This window comes from Cyclopterus lumpus, chromosome 25 (assembly GCF_009769545.1).
Source record: "Cyclopterus lumpus isolate fCycLum1 chromosome 25, fCycLum1.pri, whole genome shotgun sequence".
Classification (NCBI taxonomy): Eukaryota; Metazoa; Chordata; class Actinopteri; order Perciformes; family Cyclopteridae; genus Cyclopterus; species Cyclopterus lumpus.
In genome coordinates, this window is record NC_046990.1 from 5,048,618 (window position 1) to 5,073,118 (window position 24,501).

Here is a 24,501-nt window from a genome sequence, read left to right on the forward strand (position 1 = left end):
AGATGTCATGTGTACAGAATGAACAGCATTACAGAGTTACAATACATTCGATGAATATGACAAATGTTTGAATAATTAGTAGTAGGCATGGACCACGATCCAAACCTCCACAATCCATGAAACAAAAGGAGGTAGGGAGTGGGGGGCATCAGCAGGGCCAGGTTCTGGTGGTCGGTCTGATTGCTGCTTCTTCAGCTAGCTGTTAGCTTAGCTAACGTTGGCAGTTGACTGAACTGCCTCCTCCGTTTCTTTGCCTCATCCATCACCACTTTTTCACTGAACTCCAATCACATGTGAATTATCCTGACGTGCCTGTCACTTCTCCAACTCCGGTGATCTAGTCCTGGACATCTTTGACTACTTCAACATCACCCAACATGTCGACTTTCCCACCCATAAAAAAGGACACATACTTGACCTGGTCTGCACCTCTAGCGTTACCATCACTAATCTAACCAGCATTGACCTCACCATCTCTGACCACCTGGCTATCACCTTGGACATAGACATCCCTAACCCCCATGTTAAGCAGAGTCGCACCATAACATTCCGGAACATCAAGTCCATCAACCCCCCTTCGCTCTCCTCCACCTTGGCTGCCGCAGTATCTGCCATTATTTCGACTGCCTCCCCCACCGCCCTGACCAATTACTATAATGATGCACTCTCCTCCTGTCTTAATGTCATTGCCCCCAGATAAACCAACCTCGTCTCCTTCACCCACTCTGCCCCCTGGCACACTGACCAACTTCGCCACCTCAAAGTGCAGGGCCGTCAACTGGAACGTCTTGCCAACAAAACTGGACTCACTGTTCTGCTTGATGCCTTCAAACTCCACCAACAACATTATAAAGATGCCCTCAACACCGCTCGCTACTTTCACTACTCCTCCATCATCCAATCTGGCTCCAGCAAAGTCCACCATCAACAAACTCTTCAAGCTCATGGACACCATCTCCACCTCTTTCACCACCAGCAAATGCAACTCATTTCTATCCTTTTGCAATGACAAAATCATCGCAATACACAACCAGCTGGCTGCCCCTCCCCCTCTACTTCCACCACCCCCAGCCCTCAACATGATCCTCCCTTACTTGCAATCCATTCACTCTCATCCTTCACTGAAACGGACCTCTCCTCCATAGTCTCCAGCATGAAGACCTCCACCTGTGCCCTTGACCCCCTCCCCTCACTCTCCCCTCTCATCACAAACATCATGAACTCCACACTATCCTCTGGTCTCATACCCCCCACCCCCCTCCACTCAAGCTCGCTGCTGTCACCCCTGAAAAAACCTGGTCTTGACCCTGACATCCCCAACAACTACCGGCCCATCTCCAACCTCCCCTTCCTGTCCAAAATACTTAAGAGAGCTGTTGCATCACAACTCAAGTCCCACCCCAATCTCCATAATCTCTACGAACCCTTCCAATCCGGCTTCCGTTCAAAACACAGCACAGAAACCACCCTACTGAAAATCACAAATGATATACTTCTCGCTGCTAATTCTGGCTTCCTCACCATCCACATCCTCCTCAGTTCCGCCTTCGACACTATCAACCACTCTATCCTCCTCATGTTTCCAGTACTCCCTTGGCATAACTGGCACTGCCCTTTCCTGGTTCACCTCATATCTTTCAGACCGACATCAACTCACTGCCATAAACACTTGTACATCCTCAACCTCCCCAGTCACTCATAGTGTCCCCCAAGATGCTGTGCCTTGTCCCCTCCTCTTCATCATTTACATCCTTCCCCTTGGACAAATCATCCGTCGTCATGGTCTTGACTTCCACTGTTACGCTGACAACACCCAACTTTACTTCTCCTCCAAGACCATCACCTCAGTCACCCACTCCACTCTCACTACCTGTCTCACTGATATAAAATTATGGATGCAACAGAACTTTCTGAAACTCAACTGCAATAAATCTGAAATTCTCATCATCGGCCCTAACTCCCTTACCCACTCAGCCCAGACCTTCTCTCTCGACATTGATGGCTCCATCGCCACCCCCTCCACCCAGGTCCGCAACCTCGGTATCATCCTTGACCCCACCCTCTCTTTCCTACCCCACGCCAACCACATCACCAAAACTGCCCTCCCTGTCCTCTGCCACCACTGAAATTCTTATCCATGCCCTCATAACCTCCAGACTTGACTACTGCAACAACATCCTCTATGGCTCCCCGAACAAAATTCTCAACAAACTTCAGTATGTACAGAACTCTGCTGCTCGACTGCTCACCTACACCCGCCGCTATGAACACATCACCCCAGTCCTACGCAACCTTCACTGGCTCCAATGGTCAAATTCAGGATAGATTTGCTCTTTGTCTTTCTATTTAGTTTTGTTCTGTATGTCTATGCATTACATTACATTACATTACATGTCATTTAGCTGACGCTTTTATCCAAAGTGCTATTGGTAAGGGACATTTAAGTGCTCCTACGGCATTTAAGTGCTACCTATTCAAGGTATAGTCGAAAAAGATGTGTTTTTAGTTTGCGACGGAAGATGTAGAGACTTTCTGCTGTCCTGATGTCAATGGGGAGCTCGTTCCACCAGTGAGGAGCCAGCACAGCAAACAGTCGTGATTTTGTTGAGTGTTTAGCTCGAAGTGAAGGAGCTACAAGCAGATTGGCAGAAGCCGAGCAAAGTGAACGGGCTGGGGTGTACGGTTTGACCATGTCCTGGATGTAGACCGGACCCGATCTGTCCGCAGCACGGTACGCAAGTACCAATGTTTTGAAGCGGATGCGGGCGGCCACCTGTAACCAGTGAAGGTCGCGGAGGAGCGGAGTAGTGTGGGTAAATTTCGGGAGGTTGAAGACCAGTCGAGCAGCTGCATTCTGGATGAGCTGTAGAGGTCGAATGGCATTAGCAGGTAGACCTGCCAAGAGGGAGTTGCAATAGTCCAGCCGTGAGATGACCAGAGCCTGGACCAGAACCTGTGCCGCCTTCTGAGTGAGAAGGGGTCGTATTCTCCTGATGTTGTACAGCATGTACCTACAGGAGCGTGTTATTGCGGTAATGTTGGCAGTCAGGGAGAGTTGACTGTCGAGCGTCACTCCGAGGTTCCTGGCAGTCGGAGTCGGAACCAGCACTGAGTTGTTGAAGTTAATAGTTAGGTCGTGGGTGGGAGAGCATTTTCCTGGAAGGAGGAGAAGTTCAGTCTTGTCCGGGTTAATTTTCAGGTGGTGAGCGGACATCCACTGAGAGATCTCGGTCAGACAGGCAGAGATTCGTGCTTCTACCCGTGTTTCGGATTGGGGAAACGAGAGGATCAGTTGGGTGTCGTCAGCATAGCTGTGGTAGGTGAAGCCATGCGAGCGAATGACAGAGCCAAGAGAGTTGGTGTACAGAGAGAAAAGAAGAGGACCAAGGACTGAACCCTGAGGGACCCCAGTAGTCAGAGGACAAGGCTCAGACACAGATCCTCTCCAGGTTACCCGGTAAGAGCGGTCGGTGAGGTAGGATGAGAAGAGTGAGTGCGCGGTGCCTGAGATACCCAGGTCCTGGAGGGAGGACATGAGGATCTGGTGGTTCACTGTGTCAAAGGCAGCGGAAAGGTCTAGAAGGATGAGGACAGAGGAGAGAGAGGCTGCTGTAGCAGTGTGAAGCTGCTCAGAGACAGCAAGGAGGGCAGTCTCTGTTGAGTGGCCTGTCTTGAATCCAGACTGGTGGGGGTCTAGAAGGTTGTTACAGTGAAGAAAGGAGGAGACTTGGTTAAAGATAGCTCGCTCTAGAGTTTTGGAAAGGAAGGGAAGGAGAGAGACAGGTCTGTAGTTGTTGACTTCAGATGGGTCGAGAGTGGGTTTCTTCAGGAGAGGGTTGACTCTTGCCTCCTTCAGAGAGTTAGGGAAACAGCCGGTTGAGAGGGAGGTGTTAATAAGATGGGTGAGAAAGGGAAGAAGGTCCGGAGCAATGGACTGGAGAATGTGAGAAGAGATGGGGTCAAGGGGGCAGGTGGTTGGGCGGGCAGAGGTTACCAAGGTAAGAACTTGATTGGGAGACAGGGGGGTAAAAGAGGAAAACAAGGGGGAAGAAGGTGAAGTTACTGGAGGTGTAGTTATGGAAGATGGATTAGTAAATGAAGAGCGTATGTCGTCTATCTTTTTTGTAAAGTAGTCAACAAAGTGGCTTGGTAGAAGGGTGGAGGGAGGGGGGGACCAGGGGGGTCAAGGAGGTTGGAAAAAATTGAGAAGAGCTTTTTAGGGTTAGATAAAGAGGATTCGATTCTGGATTGATAGAACAGACTTTTGGCTGCAGAGATGGACGCAGAGAAGGAGGAGAGAAGAGATTGATAGGCAAGCAGGTCGCTGGCGTGTTTGGATTTTCGCCATTTCCTTTCCGCTGCTCGCATAGTGGCTCTCTCGGCGCGCACCGGTTCGGATAGCCACGGAGCCGGAGAGGACTTGCGGACCTTTCGAGTCGTAAGAGGACAGAGAGAATCAAGAGAGGACGACAGCGTAGAGAGAAGAGTGTCAGTGGCGAAGTTAGGCTGCATAAGTGCGAAGGAATCGGTTGAGGGGAGGGCTGACAGAACAGAGGAGGCCAGAGAGGAGGGTGAGAGGGTGCGGATGTTGCGACGGACAGGTGCAGAATCCGTTGTGGGAGGGTTGTTAGTTCCAAAGAGTGGGAGAGAGTAAGAGATGAAGAAATGGTCAGAAACATGAAGTGGAGTTACAGTGAGGTTAGCTGTAGAGCAGTTTCTGGTGAAAATATAGTCAAGGTGGTTGCCAGCTTTGTGAGTAGGAGGGGAAGGACTGAGAGAGAGAGCAAAGGAAGACAGTAAGAGTAGCAGGTCCGATGACTTCTCAGTCTGGATGTTAAAGTCACCCAGAAGGATGCCTTATGTAAAGCGTCTTTGAGTGTCTTGAAAAGTGCTATATAAATTTGAAGTATTATTATTATTATTATTATAGCAGCATATCTAAGGGCTGGCCCAGGTCAAACTTGATTCAGCCCTAACTATAAGCCCTATTAAAGAGGAAAGTCTTAAATATACTCTTAAATGAGGTGACTGTGTCTGCCTCCCGGACTGAAAGTGGAAGCTGGTTCCATTAAAGAGGAGCTTGATAACTGAAGGCTCTGGCTCCCATCCTACTTTTTAGGTTAAATTAACAATTTTTAAGTGATATTAACATTTACTTTTTATTTCTTCGGAACTAATTCTAGGTAGCAGTGGGGTAAGGTAGTTATCTCTGGCTTCACAATGTTTACGATTTATGAAAATAATAAAACACACACACACACACACTAAGACTGTATCATCACCAAATTTAATAAGACGACGGTTGGGATTGATGCTCTTATGGTCATTTGTGTAGAGAGTGAAGAGAAGGGGGTAGGATGGACCTTTAGAGTGAGCCTGTGCTGATAGAGGGCCATTTGCAAGTACAGTGCACCTGATCGATAATATTGTGTGTATTGAAGGAGATACTTTCACAGCAGGACCTGTTTCTATATTTCTAACAGAAGCTCGTATTTATTATATTTCATGTTAATTTGATGTTTTGTGTCACATTGGGTATTGAAAATCATGGAGTTTCACTGGTTTGATATTAACTTCTAACTTTCTGATATCCTGACATTCCTAAGTGTAGTGTGAAGGGTTACTGCCTATTGATAGTACGTATCACAAGGACTCAGCTTTTACCAGTTTGACTCAAGGTTGACAACTCACTCAGTCAAGTTACTGATTTCTTAACAAGTTCAGGGACCACGTCTTTTGGCTAGAGGGCATTTAAATGACATGCAAAACCACAAACCAAAGACAGGCGCCTGACTGATGGAAAAAAGCCTCAGGTCCAGAGGGACCATTCTCTCAAGGCCAGGCAACCAAGGCCCTCGGTAGTGCTTGACGCGTTCACATGATGGAGGCCAGGACCCCTGAGGTTATAAGAAAAAGGTTTCATATAATATTGTGTCGACTTTTGACCTTCTTGTTGCTCACATTGTACACTGGATAGATACTTCAGGTTCTAAAACCTCATAATCAGTGTTACATGACTTGAGTCCCTTTGAGGCATCAGATAGACACAGTGTATTACATATACAGTATATTTGGGATTACTGTTTGATGGCAACCCAAATCGAAGACGGGAAGTGGAGCCAGCTCTGACCCTGGCTCACAGGGACTAAAACATCTGGCACCTGTGACCAATCAGCCACACTGAGTCCAGTTGGCTGCTCAACCTTGCCAGGTATAAAAGGCAGCAGCAGACATGGAGGCTCTGTTTGTTTGGCTACGGTGTGGGGGACATTTTCTGTTCTTGCTGCTGGTGTCTGATCACTTGTAGACCAGCCTGGCCCCTAGATGACAAACCACACATGCCTTTCCTGTCTATGTGCCAAAAGCAAAGTAGTGCCTGCAGCGGACGGTTTCATTTTCTTTTTTTTATTAGCCTGGAATAAAAATCTCTATACTCCATTGAACATGTTGCTGTTGTCTGGTGCTGTCCACACAATAACAGTGGTTTAGGAAAGGCTATGTGTAACCTCTGTGCTATTTAGATAGTGATTCATTCAATCATTATTTATACTTTGTAAATACATCATACCTGTTTGTGCATGCTTTACAGAACAGACAGTATGTAATAAGCAACTATGGCAGCTGGGAGTTTCATTAAGCAATCAGTGGTGAACATGTCACATACTTTGAGTAAAGCAGATGTTGATGAGCAGGATGTTTTCTGTGAACTGATCACATCCCTATTATCGTGCGATTTGTGTTTAGATCTTAATTCAAAATTGTTTTTTGGTAACTTTCTACATTTACAGGTTATTAATGTCTTGAAAATAAAACGATTAGATAAAGATATGCCTGTCATTTTCAAGCTCTCGCTATTCTCTCTTTGTAATTCCTGTTCACTGGAAATAAATCCTAGTTTAATAACTGTCCTAAATAGGCTGCTGAGCTACCAGTGCAGTGCTTGTGTCACAGATTTATAAAAATTATGTAAATAGATCCACCAAAAATCCAACTCAACTCATTTCGTCCGCTTGTATCCGAGACCTCGTTCTTTCGGCCATGACCTAGAGTTCGTGACCATATGTGAGGGTTGGAATGTAGACCGCCCGTTAAAGTGAGAGCTTTGCCTTCCGGCTCAGCTTCTCTCACAATAACCCAGAGGGACCTGGTTGAAAGCCTTCTCCAAGTCTACAAAGCTATGTAGACCGGGCAGCAGGCCCGGCAGGGGGCCTGGGTGAGCCGATTGCCGGCAGCATAGACTAGCTCTAGGGACGTGGAACATCACCTCGCTAGCGGGGAAAATAATACAAACAATTTTAACACCCTTTCCAAAATATTAAAGTGACGACATTTGAACAAAACTGCACCGCAAGAAAGTTTAAATAGCAATTGCAACAAGCCACCACTTTTAAACAGCACGAAAGATGGGTGAGGGTGAGGACATAGGCTCAGAACCAGATAGGCCTGTCATGTGCTGGTATATTGTCAACCGTATTAATAAATATTGCATTAAATATATATGAACCTGTAACAAAGTATATTAAATTTGAATGGTACAAGTGTACTAAAAAACAAGCGAGTATGTGTGGGTGCATTATGGAATGTGTAAAGTAAGGCAAACTGGTCCCTGCACAGTCCCAAAAAAGCGGTGATCTGCTCGGATAGACTGAGGATTGGGGAACTAGTCTGATTATGTCAATAGGAGGATGGATGGGAGGAGGAGGATGAGACCTGATTGGAGGCGGCCTCGGGATGACTTGCAAATGGATACAGTCAACTCCACAGCGAGGTGGACCAATCCCACAAAAGAGCACATGCCTCGCTAATGGCAAGAATTGTAAAAAATGTTGACAAAAATGCTGCAGTGATTTTGTCTAAATTAGTTGGTGGAAGAATTCGGGGACCAAATGAAAGAATCTCAAATTATGATGCACTGGCTGTAATGACTGACTTATGACAGTCATTATTTTGAAAATACAATAGCTATAGCTTAGTAACCAAACGTTAACTTGAAAACAGTGCTGCAAGTAATAAAGCCTGCAGCATTGACCTTGGGCAAAAGTTTTTTAAAAATGCTAGTGTTTGCTATATTGAGTGTTTCTGAATGGAAAACTCAGGTGAGGACACATTAGAGCACAATGCAAGGATCGTAAAGTTTAAGACGTTTTTTTAATTTTATAATTCGTAATAAAACATAATTCTCCTCTTGGCATATCCATAGAACAAAGGGTTATTTTCAGAGCAGCAGGAAGAGCGTCAGTGTCTTGCTTAAGGGCATGTCAGCAGGATGGGTGCTCTTCTACAGAACTGCTCAGTTCAGGCCTCCATGCTGCCTGTTGTCTCAAAATTTGTGTAAAGAAAAAAAGCTAAATGATAGAAGTGATTCAGCCTCAGCTCCAGCCTCCCAAAATCCTAACTCCAATTGTATTTAAATGAGACAATATATTATGGAAAGCACGTTTCACTATGGTAGCAGCATGTCTCTCTCTGTCTCCCACACACAAAACAATGAACACAAAGCATCTGTAGGAGGACTGAGTTCTTCTGAAGAAATAAAAAAAGATAGTTTCAGTCATTGGAGATCAGCTTTCTCTGTGTATAGAAAATGCCCCTGAATACCATTTATTGCCCCCTATTCCACTTCTGGTCCAGTCTCCTGCACCTGACAAACCTTTTAATTATCACCTTTCCACTCCAATATATCTCTGGATTCAGTAAGATGCTTTATGACACATTAGTTGGTTGCGGAAGGAGGACGTACAAAAAAACCCTCTGCAGACACTTTCAGCTGCTGTGATTCTCTGTTGTGGTGCACTCTGTTAATCATCCACTCTAATTACGGAAGAAAGAAAAAACTGCTCAGTTTAATTGCTGGTGGTTAAGAAAAAGAAAGCAACAGAGAAATCTCCCTTGAGGTCTTGCTTACCCTGTCTAAATGACACAGAGAAGAAGACAGAGGCTCTCTCAGACCCCTGGCACTGAGCACTGAGCCCACAGCCCACAGCCCACAGCGCCCCCCCCCCTGGTTACCTCGGCCCAGCCTTCAGCATTATTGATTAATTTGTGAGCGGAGCCTTTATTCCCAGTGTGGGCTGCTGGGAGATTAGACCTCTGACATCACATGTGTCCTATCCTGTTTGGGATGTAAGCGGTTGGGGAGGACAAGTCTGTGTGAGTCTTCAGTATAATGTGTTTAGAAACACACAGGACAGGTCACTATGTTAAGTGTTCAACTGGGTTTCTTCAAAGATTAATCAGTTACATTCCCACAGAAGAAAAACACTCTGCCTTGCTACTCTCTATTGCTGATCAATAAAATGCTGTGACTCAATCTTTCTTCAGTACATTAACTCTCATCTAGTGTCTGTTTCTAGTGACATACAGCCTCAGCTGTACTTTGTGTTTAGAGCTAATTCAATTCAGTTTATTTTGTATAGCCCAATATCACAAATTTGCCTCAGAGGGCTTTACAATCTTTACACATACGACATCCCTGTCCCAGGACCTCACATCGGATAAGGAAAAACTTCCAGGAAATAGAAAAAAAAAACTATCACAGGGAAAAAATCAGCAGGACCAAGGCAGGAGGCATCAGACACAGCCAGGTCCAATGGAGCCAGACGATTCCATTTCACCATCATTTCCCGTTTGGGTTTACCAGGTTACTCCACCTGAAAAGCTTAATAAATGTAAATAATAATAATTTCCATTCACATGATATCTCCAGTACTGGCAGTATTACTGTAGGGAGCAGCATCAAGGTTAATAATGAGTGTGTTGCCCACATATCACTTTTTTTGTAAAAGCAACGCTTCTTCAAAATGACTGATAACATTAAAAATTCCAAGAGCAAATTGGAATTGTGTTTTGAGACCTTGTACCAATGCATTTAGACCTTGAGTATTTTGGCTGACTTACAATAATGCATATACAAATATACAAAAATTATTTTTATCCTTGGATTTACCACTGCTCTGCCATTTCCCTGTGTCCCTGGTGTCCTGTCTGTTCTCTGTGTATGTATGTGTGTGTGTGGCATGGGCGTGGCTTCCATCAACCGGCACCTGGGCTCATCTCCAACACCTGCCTGCAACCCTGTTCATCAGACCCATCCAGTGAAATACTCTGGCTTCCTTCTCACTTGTCGCCAGATTATTTCATTAGCTCAGTGGTAGTGTGAGTCCTTTTAACAACAAAAAGTACTTTTTTTGTGATTTACTACGTCTTGACTTTATGACTAACCTCTGTTTATTGTGCCCAGGATTTCTGAGCCTGCACTGAAGCCCAGACCTGCCGCTTACGCCACCACACCTTCCTACCTGCGTTCACATCTGGCTCTGCCAGACCACCAGCAATCTCTGAATAAATCCATTCCTTCACCTACCTTACCGTCTCCGTGTCTGCACTTGGGTTCTGTCTAAAACCAACCCTAACAGGTTTTGCCTATTTTTAATGGCAGAGTTGTTTAAGTTCCTTCAGGTTTTTGTCACTTATTGAATTAAAATAAATAAAATAAAATAACCTGTATCGAGCAAATGTCTCCCTGTATTTTTCTCAAGTCTCTATTTGATTTCGAAGGCACCCGAGGTCTGAAGATTAAACGTATCAAAAGTGCTATAATACTTATTTGTAGGGTTGTCCTTCAATGCTTGAAAAATGATATCAGTCATCCACATGAAAAAAATGACTGTTTTGTTCATTTAATTTTGTTCTGTTACTATAATTTCCTTATCTAGTGTTTATTTATGTAAAGGTACAATATCCAAGATTGGGTGCATTTTGATTGCCACTCAGCTGCTTTCAACATGGCAACGGTGCATCTGGCGGATCACAGCTAAAATGCAAGCAATGGCCCAGAAAACTTCCTCAATGACATTGTTGCTTGATGTGGCGTTACCAACTGTAACCGCCCTATGAGAGCCATGCAGAGAAGCTGCAGTGGGTACCTAGAGGCACTAATATGTACTAGAAGCATGCGTGGCCAGTGTAACACTCTGTTTACCACCATCGGCCACAGTCATCTGCGTCCCCGGCCTATGGACCACTTGGAAATTAAAAGGCTGTAAAGCCAGATACCACTGAGTGATCTGGGTGTGGTTTATTTCATGCGAGGCGTGGTCTGAGTGTCCAAGGAGGTAGCGCAGGGAGTCGACATTTTTTTAGAGAATTGTCTGTGTTGCTTTTAGTTAAGACTCTATGAATGCATACTGGGATATGGTGTTTGTACTAAATATTTACATACAGGATTTTCTCTAATGATCTAGAGTGCAGTGATATATCAGATTCAATCACGCTGATCCAACCCCTCCATGACCTTTAATATATAGAGTTGTAAAGAAGCTCAGCAGGTGAAATAATTCTTAATTGCAGAATTGTACCCACTAAAACAGACAATTAAACCGATTTGCAAGTGATGGTTTAACATTTCTATGCACTGTTTAGTCATACCCTCTATTAATTAACAATTGCTACAGTGCTATTCTCAGCTCCTTCAGGCATAGCTACAGAAAATCCTTGGGCATCATTTTAGAAGTCAGTTTGCTCCATTGTGGCCTTGACATTGTCTTGATCCTGTTTGGACTCTTGGACATGTTTTGAACTTAAGTGAGGTGGTCTGGACTGGACTGCTGATGTTGTCCTGCTTTGATTTCAGAAAGACAGGAACAAAGATTGTAAATAACCCCATGGAAGGTTTATTGTTTTGGGTTTATTGCCTGCTTTGTATTTGCCTTATTGGTTTTGACGTATGCCTAGATATTGTATTGTTTGACAAATTTATAGAAGCTTTATGCTACTTCCTCTAATACATGAATAAGACCTTTATTTTGAAAAGGTAAAAAGGAAACAAAGTTTTGTTTTACGTTCGAATGCAAACTTGTCTGTACGGCTACGGATCTTGTTACGGACGGATGCGCATTTATACATGCAAGAAAGTTAATAGTTTAATGGACCCGTATGAGACTAAAGCTCTTACGGTGGTGATAGTTTACACGTTTTAAGGAATGTATTGTGACCCAAAAGAAGAAAATAAAGGAGTAATTTCACTAGCAGTAAGTTTCATGCCACTTCATATACGGGGATCCGTTACAAAGATCATACTGTATTAATATGCTGGTGTAGATGTGCTAAGAGTCCACAACCTGTACAATAAAGATGAAAAGAGGCTTATTGGGGTTGGAATAGTGGGGTTTGTGAGGCTGACACAGCTTCTGAGCTAGATGATAGAGTTATAATTTCCTTCTCAGCAAAGATAACAGTGGATACCTGCCAAAGAATGGGAGTAGAGAACTGATAATAGTAAGTATGCTTGAATATTTAAAGCTCCTTTATTTAGCAGAAAATAGAAGGTAAAGAATAATGAAGCCAGTTGGCTATCTTCGTCAAGATTTAGCAGTTAAATGTTCGAAAGAACAACAACACAAAGGGGTGGGTGTTAATTAATTTCCTTTGAAAGACAAAATCCCATGTCTCAGTGTTAGTTTATTCAAACTGAGATAGCACTGTCATGCTACATTGTGGTCAGTCTTCTCCCCCAATACCAGATCATGAAGGATATTGCAGATCAAACATGACGAAATTATAGATGACTGTCCAAGCCGAATATTAATTAAATACTCACATGTAACTGAAATTGCAACATCGGTGTATATAATATATATATATTTATCAATTAGGGAGTAATTTACCGCTAAAGCCAGCCAGCATTGTGGTTTTGATTAATCCAGTGAATTAAATACCTGACACATCAGTGTACTTAATTGCACACATTGGCCTCATACACCAAGAGATATTAAAGGAATTGCTATAAAAGCAGATGGCAGTCAAATACTGTTACCTGAATCTGAGTTTGTCTGTTGTCGTGCTTTTGAGTTTAATTCTGCTTCCAGTTGTCACAGAACAATCTAGCCAGTATGAACCCAGCCGACTCAAGCCTTCTCAAGCAGGAGTTGAGGGCTCAAGGCCATTCAACATCACAAACAGAGACTTACCTCCCTCCATCACTGACAGACTGCAGGAGATCTCTATTCTCTTTGAAAACAGCCTGGAGTATGTCCGTGACCATGTACAGTGGCTCACCTGCTCTTGCTCCTCCTGCACCAGCCAGCTTGGCGGCTCACTCATCTCGAGCATCAGAGCCACGATCGGTCCAGTGTTCCCTCACCTTCCAGCTCCAGCATTCTTCCTTCCATCGGAAAACAATCGCTAGTGGCATGTATATTGCTTCTCTCCGTTCGAGCCATGGAATGGTCTCCACCCTCTTCTTCGGAGCCAACTTTAAATACACCTATAGATGCCCCAGAGTCATTTCAGTTAGTCCGGGCTTTTAGCTGCAAAGCAACAGCGCAGCCATTTTTTTTCCTCAAGCCCAGTAATAACCATAGTTCACTAGTAATCCAGAGGGCACATCTATTCTGCATCGGACAGTGGACTGTGTTTATACACCGGTGCAGTTTGCACTCACTCTGTCCCAGATTGTCTTGCTTAGCTTTCTGGAAATCACTTCTGTTATTCTTGCCTGCCTTTTCCAGACCTTTTTGGTTCTTGGGACTCCCACTTCCGGCCCCTTTAAATTGCTAGATTGACTGACTGATTACCTGGTTTAACCCTTTGCTTGTCTTTGGATTTTGAACATTAGTAAACAACTGCTACCTGAATCTGAGTTCCAGTGTTGTCTTTCTTTTGGGTTCAAGTCTGCCTGCAGTTGTCACAGAAGATACAAAGTCAGTATATTTTCAGCAAATGTTCAGATCTAGTCTGGCACCCAGTCGGCAGAAAAAAAATTCTGCAAACGTGCGGATACGTTGAATGTTGACATTTCTTAACCAACAATACGTTTTGCAAATATGTTTATTATCGGCCTTGTATCACAGTTTCAGAAATGCTACGTGGTTATGGTTGAGAAATTATTAGTTTGTGTAAGTCAACAATGCTGCTTGGTTAAGGTTAGAAATATTCTGTGACAACATAAATAACAATCAGACAATCAGACTTTCTCAAATAACTTGATGTAGCAAGTGAAAGAACATGTAACATCCGTAGAGAACTTAGCCGTAGCTTCCTAAAGATAAAGCAACTTTGAAAGTGTACACCAAGGCTTGTGAATTATACCACACTGACTCAACCCTAGACACGGCAAGACTGTCTTTATCTTCCCATGAGGAGGGCCCCAGTGGTAGCCAAAGTCGTCAGCTGCCTCAGCCATTTGTCATTACTGCCTTTCTTTTGAAAGGAAATAAAGCTTACCATAAAGATGGAACACTTCTTGACGTATCAAAAGACATGAAATCAGACATCTTGGATAAGTTAGCAGAAGCTATATATTCCCACAACCCCTACCCAGCACTTGAAGAGTATGATCATGTGGCCCAAGCTCTCATCAAGCATCCTTGTCTGAAGGAACCAGGGTCTGTCCATGGGTGGTACTGTTGGAAGTTCAGTCTAAAGTTCAAGATGGGCAACTTCCGGCAGAAGCTGCGAGTGGCTGGATGCACCGAGCTCAGAGTCAACTCACGTTCCTCTGGAGGACTTGGGTCAAAAAGACTGAAGAGAGCTAAAAAAGTACATTTTCTGCCAGATTTTCCAGAAGGAATAGCCCTAAGTGATCTTGACATGGACAGATCATGGTCAGTGAGATGAAGAAAAGAAAGGTTGACTGGAAGCAAATTGGTGGAATGATGAATAACTCATTCCCCTTACGGATAAAAGAGATTGTAGAAGAACCACTTGTGGCACAAGTCAAAGAAAGATGGCCAGCTTTGTTTGCTGAACGACAGGTAAAATACGCTGTTTTAGATTTTTCTTAAACTTTTGTCTTGGTGACAAATGTTGTATTTAATTGTTTTTGTATGAAATTTACTTTTTGACCACCTCCAACAGATTGAAGCAGAATTTGCTCGCCTTACATCAGTTGACTTGAAAGGCTCCCTCTTCTCTGGGCTGGACCAGTACCTGGCGAGGTTCCTTGAGCTCTACAAAGTAAAGAGTGGCACATTGGGCCTGACCAGGCTCACAAGATTGCTTGATGATGATGTAAGTGTTCAAATGTTAGTTGTTCTTCTAGTCGTCTCACATTTGTTGTTAGCATTTTGTCAAGTAATGGATAAAATAGCCTATGTTTTTGACTATTTAACATCACACCTTTGGTAATTTTGAATACCGTGGTATATCTTAATAACATGATACCACACAGGCCTAGAGATAATTGAAGACTGACTGTCAGGACTCAGCCAGCCGGACTCCCTCCTCAGCCCGTTCACACAGTGACACCCGGTACCTCAGAGCGCGCTGCCAGGGAGCTACGGGCTTGGAGGCGGGGACAAGCCAGGGGCGCTTCAACTCACACCTGAAGCCACTCAGCTCGTCCCACGGCTGCAGCTCGTTGTATTCGGGGGGATAAAGATCAGGACTGTCTGTGTTGACGTTGCGAGTTCGTGCCATGATGTCCGTGGACTTTCCTCCTTGTGTCGTCACTGAACTTTCCCTCGTGTCTTTGCTGACTTTTTTGTGTGGAGTATTTTCTTGGATTTTTTGGGGTTTGATGTTCGATCACCCGTGGACTAAGGGGACACTTTGAGTTTTTTGTGTTTCTTTTCTAAGTGACTTGTTGTGCTCAATAAACTACGCCGTGTGTTCGGCTAGAACTAAACCTTGCTGTTGTCGTGCGCTTGGGGTCAGAGACAAACCATAACACTGACTTTAGGATTTCTGATTTGACATTTGGTATTTTACCTTCACCAAATCAGTCATGGAAGGTTGGATCACATTTTCTGCTTGCATGTGCTGATAAGCCTGGCTAATATTTAATGCTGATATTAAAAGACTGGTCCAATTCTGTTTATTTATATTTATTATCATATATTATATATATATTATTATATTATTTTACTTTTTGCACTGAACATGGACTATCCGAAGGAACTGAAATACACCTTTGAGGTTATTCAGAAGGTTCTCATGAACATTGGTGGTGGACAGTGTTCATCACTTGTGCATGGATTAAGAAACAGACTCCTGAGAAAATCCATGTAAGGTTGTTCTCTGATGACTCCTCACACTTGAATGTTCAAATAGTTGTTGATGTAGAAGTTCAAAATTTAATTGTGTGTTTTGCACATTTGAAGTTCTTTTTTTTATTTTGTATTACTTCATTAGCAGACTGTAGACTGCAGACAGTTCGCAGAGGAACATATACCTATCTAAGTACTGTGGTACGGTAAAGGAACACTTGTACATATAATGTACAAAGTCTTCATGATCAATGGTGATCAATTGTTGATTTATAAGTTCAACGTTATAGTTACACAACTGACAAGTACAGGTCCATAAGGTATTTCATTGTGTGTTTTGCACATTAAAGTTTTTTACGTAAGTTATAAGTGTTTAAAATTAGAAAATGCACCAATAAAATGGTTGGATGTAAATTGGTGGTTTCTCTTTTTTTTTAATCAACTGCCATGTATTATAGGTTATTATAGAACATTTTGTTCAATTAAAAAAAATACATAATAATAATAATTATGTAAATACATAATTAAAATGAACATGCCTTTTTAATTCAGCTGAAATAGTTGCAACTTCAAACAACTACCCTAAGCAGTTCAATCAATTAAAAAATCTAAATCAACCATACTAAAACAAAAGGTTTACACAACTGACCGTTTTAGTTCAGTTGAATTAGATTTGCAAGTCCAAACTATACTAAGCAGTTTAATCCGTTAACAAATCTCAGTTAAATGAACTAGGACACAAATCATCAATTATACATAATGTTATGGGAAAATAGAGCTAAGTTGATCAGAAATTTCATAAAAGAGTGATTCAGTCTAGTGGGAAAATACTGAGCAGACCTGCCTGCTCTCTTAAGATCAATCGCATACCACACTGGGGGTGAAGCAGACAATGTCTCAGGTCTTATCAGATAAGGAGCTGACCCTTCAGGGCGAAGGAGAGGTAACTTCTTCTTTGAAGTTCTCGTATAAACCACGACTCATCACTTTTCTTTGTTCGACTGTGGTTTAGGGGCGTAACCCTCATCTTGAATAAGTAAGGCTGTGACTTTTGTTTTGTTGAATCTTATGTGACAGGATGCCCTGAGTAACTGTACCATACTTTTCCTTCTTGCAATAAATAAACAGAATACAGACAACTTTGAATCAGAGACTTCATTCCTCCTTTCCCGATTGACAGAAAATCAGGCAAGATTTGAGGCGTCGAGAGAAAAAGACTGTCCAGACTTTACAATTTCAGGCTTTTTATTTGGCCTAAGTGTAATTGAATGAAATCGAACGCTTTGGTCCAGCTTTCAAATTGATGTGACCAAGAACACACTAAATGACTCAATTTCAGTGCAACATAAAAAGTAAATTGTTCATCAACCGCACACAATATGAAGAAGATAAAACACATTTGCAACGAGCAGGCAGGATGAACTACCAATAATAATGTTGTATTTATCAACTGAAGCTACAACACTGACAACATTCTCAGTCAGTGCAACAAATGTAAGTTCAGTTCAGCTCTGTGTCCCCATCACAATGCCAACATCAGAAGTCATGTGACTCGAGTCAGTGTGATGTCTGTGACTGAACATTGTCTGTGAGCTTGTAGTTGGGCTCATCAGCACAGACAGCCAGTCTGAGCCCTGATAACAGTGGTTCTCAAACTTTTTCTGTCACACCCCACTTCGGTGGATGAAAAATGTTCATGCCCCTCCGCCCCAAAAAAAATGTTTTTATTGAAATCACTATTTGTGACTCTTCAAATAATAGAATAAATAAAATTGCAATCACTTTCAAGTAAACCAGATTGCTCCATCAGACAAGAAAAAAAAAAAATTGCAATCACTTTATTAGAACAATGCAAACTATCTGTGCAAAAAATAACAAATATTTGGCAAGAAATAGCTTATTGTGGCTGTAATTAACCTGTTTCGCACTAAATATCCTTTCAAGATAATAACAATAAAGTGCAACCTGTGAAAAACTAAACAAAACAAAAACAAAAAATATTTGGAAATAAAGAGTTTTACACAGAATCTAAAAACAACAATATCGTGCAACCTGTGCAAAACAAAATTAGTACAGATATCTGTGAGCCATCATGTTTTATCAGCATTAGTGGCAATGAGCCTGCTTTCCACTACGACTCTTTTTTAAACGGGGTTCGAGGCTTGATACGGCCATTCTCAATTCATGCTCAATGTTGAGCTTTTGTTTTGAAGGGCGACAGCAGAAAAGCCATCTCACGGAGGTAGGACCTGGCGAATCGCCAAGAATCTTGGCCATCGTGCATGCGCAGGTGTAACCTGTTAACACGTAAACATTTACGCGACGGTACAGGCATTTCGCCATGTATTTATTAATGACTTTGTTTTATGTCTGTGTGCTCTGTAATTTTGTAATATGTGAAGTTCTCAATAAAGGTATTTCTGCATTTCCCCCTGCCCCACCTGTAGCACCACGGCGGACTACATTCCCCTCATTGGGGGAGCACAGCTGAGAACACTTCGGCTGTGTAAGAACCCATTTTCAGGCGTTCATGAATCAGGCAGAGATCTTAGAGACGTGGTCCGTAGAAAACCGTAAGAAAACATTTCAGAAGACACTTCAGAAAATGTTCGAGAATGAGGAACAATGCGTTTCTGAATTTGTTTTTATTTTGGAGAGCGACAAGGAACGTCTCCGAGATCGACCGGTTGGCGACCACTGATCTATACTAAAATAATTTTTTTTAAAAAGGAATTGAGTGGATGCAAACAAAACATAAAAAGACTCGAGGCTAAGGTCAAGCAGTATAAACAGATGTACACAGGAGCAGTATGGGGTTAAGTGTCTTGCCCAAGGACACATCGACATGGGCTAGTGGAGCCGGGGATTTCACACAGCCGATCCTGAATGAAGGACGACCCTGCTTACCATTGAGCCCCAAGGGCTTGTCAATAATAAATCCATGGTCCATGTACGATTTGATAGTTTGATTATTGAATCTAATTCAATTCAGTTTATTTTGTATAGCCCAATATCACAAATTACAAATTTGCCTCAGAGGGCTTTACAATCTGTACACATACGACATCCCTATCCCAGGACTTCACATCAAATCAGGAAAGACTCCCCAAAAATAACCTTTCACAGGGAAAAAGGGGAAGAAACCACTAATCCAAAGTGGCAGAAATTAGAAGATATTTAGCACCCTCCTTGCTGGGAGTAAAGCGTGCAGCAGCTCATGGAGACGTACCACGACTTGGCAGTTGACTCATATTTAGCAGTGGCAAACCCCAGCATTAGGGGTTGTGACTGGAAGGCAACATTCATAACAAAATCAGGAGATTTAGAGACCGTGGTAGCGTTTCGGGAGTCTCGGGATCGCCTCTCTGCTGTTTGCGGATGATGTGGTCCTGTTTGCCTCCTCGGACCGTGATCTCCAGCATTCACTGGGGCGTTTTGCAGCCGAGTGCGAAGCGGCAGGGATGAGAGTTAGCACCTCCAAATCTGAGGCCATGGTGCTCTGCCGGAAACCGGCGGATTGCTCCCTCCAGGTGGGGGCAAACTGCCTACCCCAAGCGAAGGAGTTCAAGTATCTCGGGGTCTTGTTCACGAGTGAGGGTAAGGTGGAGCGGGAGATCGATAGGCGGATCGGTGCGGCTGCAGCAGTAAAACAGGCGCTGTACCGGTCCGTCTTAGTGAAGAGGGAGCTGAGCCGGAAGGCAAAGCTCTCCATTTACTGGTCGGTCTACGTTCCAAGCCTCACCTATGGTCACGAACTCTGGGTCGTGACCGAAAGAACGAGATCTCGGATACAAGCGGCCGAAATGAGCTTCCTCCGTAGGGTGGCCGGGCTCAGCCTTAGAGATAGGGTAAGGAGCTCGGACATCAGGGGGGAGCTTGGAGTCGAGTCGCTGCTCCTTCGTGTTGAAAGGAGTCAGCTGAGGTGGTTCGGGCATCTAGTCAGGATGCCTCCTGGACGCCTCCCATTAGAGGTTTTCCGGGCACGTCCAACTGGTAGGAGGCCCCGGGGAAGACCGAGGACACGCTGGAGGGATTATATCTCCCGGCTGGCCTTGGAACGCCTCGGGATCCCCCAGAATGAGCTGGAAAGTGCTGCGGGTGAGAGGGAGGCCTGGGTCGGCCTGCTGAACCTGCTGCCACCGCGACCCGACCCCGGATAAGCGGGTGATAATGGATGGATGGATGGATGGTAGCGTAACAAAAAGTGTCCTTTAATAAACCGGATAGGAGAAAGGAGGGGATGGGGGTCAAACGTCAACAAATGGATGGGAAATGGATCAAATTAGGATGGGAGCCAGAGCCCTCAGTTATCACGCTCCTCTTTTATGAAACCAGCTTCCACTTTCAGTCCGGGAGGCAGACCGTCACCTCATTTAAGAATAGACTTAAGACGTTCCTCTTTAATAGTGCTTATTGTTAGGGCTGAATCAGGTTTGCCCTGGTCCAGCCCCTTGATATGCTGCTATAGGCTTATAGGCTGCTGGGGGATGTTTTAGGATACACTGAGCTCCTATCTCCTCTCCTCTCTCTCCTTATGGATGAATTTACATCTCTCCATTGCACCTTATTAACTCTGCTTCCTCCCCGGAGTCGTTGTGACTTCACGTCTCATAGGGTCCATTGGACCTGACTGTCTGATGCCTCCTGCCTGGTAAGCCGGCCTCCTGCCTTGGCCTTGCTGATGCACCCCGCCTCCCTTCCACTTCCTTCTGTTTCATGGATTGTGGAGGTATATTCATACATTGTCATATTCATGTAATGTAACTCTGTAATGCTGTACACATGACATATATTGCTTCTGTCCATCTGGGGAGAGGGATCCTCTGTTGCTCTCCTGAAAGTTTCTTCCCTTTTTTCCCTGTGAAAGGGTTTTTTCCGATCCGATGTGAGGTCCTGGGACGGGGATGTCGTATGTGTACAGATTGTAAAGCCCTCTGAGGCAAATTCGAAATTTGTGATATTGGGCTATACAAAATAAACTGAATTGAATTGAAAAGGATTCCTCCCGGTCACCTCCCGCCTGGTGTGAGACGGTTCCTTTGTCCTGTGTAGGCAGAGCAGAGGAGAGAGGTGAGTGTGCTCGGTTACCTCCTGTCCAATCCTTGTTGTCTCCTGTTCTGTCTCTCCCCTGCTGCTTCTTCTTTTGCTTTATATGGCGGTTGGCAAACAGCTTTCCGGTGCATTACCATCGCCCACTAATCTGGAGTGTGGGTTTAAGGAAAGCAAATTTCTTATACGAAAACCAAACAAACAAACATAATAGTATTGTTAACTCTAAATATTCCAGAAGAATTTTCCAAATCATCACTAAAGCTGTTCTTTAGTACATTCATTACATTTCCCTCTCCCATCTCTCTCAGGCCCCTTTTTAAAATGTCCTATTTTTGTCACTTTTGGATTTGTCCCTTTGGATTGATAAACTGGCAAAATATACATGATACATACATCTTTGGAGCAGCTGGCCATGTACACTGACCCATAGTCGGAGCGACTATGGGTCAGTGGTTACCATGCCCGTCTTTCAATCAAGAGGTTGGCAGTTCAATCCCCGCCCTAGTCGATGTGTCCTTGAGCAAGACACTTAACCCTGCATTGCTCCCCGTAGCTGTGTCTACGGTGTATAATGTAAAGTGTCTTTGAGTATCTTGAAAAGCACTATATAAATTAAATGGATTATTATTATTACTACATATTGCCCTTTGAAGACACAAACTACAGCAAACTGAGGCCAAAAACAGACCATAATTTAAGAACGTTGTTATTACAAATTATAAATGGGACCCAGTGCACACTTTCATGATGGGCTCTAGTGTATGTTAGTTACTAATTATCAAGCACACACACATCCTAATCATATTGTCTTGTCAATTGATCACAGGCCCCACTGAAACTGCACTGCATGCTCTGTTTATATTTACGCCTTTGGCTGTTTCAGTTAAATATCCCCTTGCTATTTTTTCCGGGCTTAATAAATGACAATAATGTACACAACCAGCTGCCTTTTATAGTCTACCATATGATTTGTGACCCATTAATATAAATGCTACAGAATTGCTTGAATATAATTTTGCACAGGTGAGGAAAACAAATTAGTCTGCTTTCCCTCTTCAAGGTGGTGCTCACCTCTGGGGGGTGCGAGTGCTAATGCAGCAGCATTTCCACCATTAGATCTGTTCCCTCAAATGGCAGTAAACATTGTCTTCGAGGAGAATGCAAATGCCAGGCTTAAAGGTGGATCCATCAGTTTAATGACTGTTTGGACAGTTTGTGAATTTCAAGATGATTGAAGCTACAGCTGCTTCTAATTGTGGGGCTGGAAAGATGGTTGCTTGCTGCTAGGGTATTAACTTCAAAAGAATCAATTAATGTACCATATATTCTTTCAACCCCTTACTTCTTATTTGCCAATCTTGCACACCCTCTTCCCTCCATCCATGGTGCCTTTATTTGCTTTGTCTCATTGTCATCCTTTTCTTTAATGTCCTGATACTGAACATCCATTGCTCCCACCCCTCTCATTCATTGCTCTTTCTTGCTGTTGGTTGGTGCAAAGCGACAAGGAATTGAATCAAAATGCAGACAGGAACAGCTAAGGGGTTGATTGAAGGTATAATACAAGAGCTTTTTGGCAAGTCCAAACAGAAGTAGCAATGAGTCCACAGGATAGCAGGAGTCCGGCAGGGGAAGGTTCTGGCAGGCAGGCAGATAAGGGTTCAGGTGCTGGTACAGCCAGGTGGTATGTTTCAAAATCTAGAAAGCAAGGCAAAAGCAATATTGCCCTTGTATTTGTCACAACCGTCACTAGACGGTAGTGCTTTTATTTTTGTTGTCTTGTCACTTCCTGTTTTACTTTGAAATCATCCTCCTGTGTCATGTCTGCTGTCTTTACTTCCTCATATGTGATTACCTCTCCCTGCCCTGATGTGTTTCACCTGTGTCTCGTTAACTCCCCTCCCAGTGTGTATATATACTCTGTGCTTCACTGGTCTCGTTGCCAGTTTGTTTTTCTTCACCTGTGAGTCAACTTACCAGCGGTTTTCCTGCCTGATATCCTGTTCTGATTCCGACGTCCCTTCGTTTCCGAGTAAGCCCGATCCCTGCCTGTACCTCTGCCGAGTTTGACTGCCTTCCTGTGAATGACCCTGGACTGTTTACGTTGACGATTCTACTCTCCCCTGAGTGAGACAGCTGCTCTCACCACAGCGGGTCAGAGCCTTGCCGACCGGCCTCAGTCCCTCCCCAGTTACATCGGGAGAACCTTCGGTGGTCCTTCTCCAGAGACTCTATCCTGTTGCAATATTACCTTTATCAATAAAGGAATCCTTGTGAACTTTACTCTCTGCCTCGGGTCGTGCATTTGGGTTCTTTCATTAGTGCTCCGGCGTGACAGTATTACAATTTAGCAGGGAATAAGTGGACATGGGTCACTTATACACTGATGAGGGAAAGGAACAGGTGTGCATGGAAGGTGGACATTTGGCGTTAAGGGGTTACTGCAGGGGAGATGAGGGGAACATGGAAAGAGGTCAGCAGGTTGGTGGACTGGTAGAGGATGGCAATGAACAGGTTTAGGGAAGTTGGAATGGGTCTAAAGGGAGAGATGCATAATGTGACACGTTGTATTTCTATGCAATTGTTTGTTCTCACATTCATGATGTTGATATTGATCGACTGAAGTCAGAAAATAATTATTTGAATAACTGTGGTATAACCTGATTCAAGAGTTGTATTTGTGTCTGTGTACATCATCTTACATGATGTGTACACCTGCTGCAACTGGTTGCTAAAAAGTTTTCAAAATGGACATGTAGACATGTATCGAGGAAAATGTTAAATGGACTGCATTAACAGTACATTTACATAGCATATTTATATATTACGTTTGTATAGCCCTTTTATATAACACATTGATATAGCGCATTTATATAGTGCATTTGTATAACTTTTATTTGGTGCAATCCTACAGCACATTTATATTGCATATTATTTGGCATTTCTATATAGTACATTATTTTAGGACATTTCTATAGCATATTTCTATAACATATTCATATCGCTCATTCACATAACACATTTCTATAGCGCTTTACTATAAAACTAATTTATATTGCACATTTTTATAGCATAATTGCATAGTACATTGATATAGCACATTTATATAGTTCATTGATATAACACATTTATACACCGCATATATATATATATATATATATATATATATAGTGCATTTAAACAACACATTTATATAGCATTTTTTGTCATAGCTACCACTCAAAGTGCTTTACAACACGCCCGCATTCACCCAGAGCCGAGTCTACCATACAAGGTGCCACCTGCTCATCAGGAGTGATAAACATTCATACTCACAAATCGGGAGTAATTTGACAAGGACGCGTCGACATGTAGACGGCAGAGACCAGGGTCGAAGCACAGATCACTCCATATCCTGAGCCACAGCTGCCCTGAGACTTGTAAACCTCATTACTGGAGTACATTTCACTTTGGGATTATACCA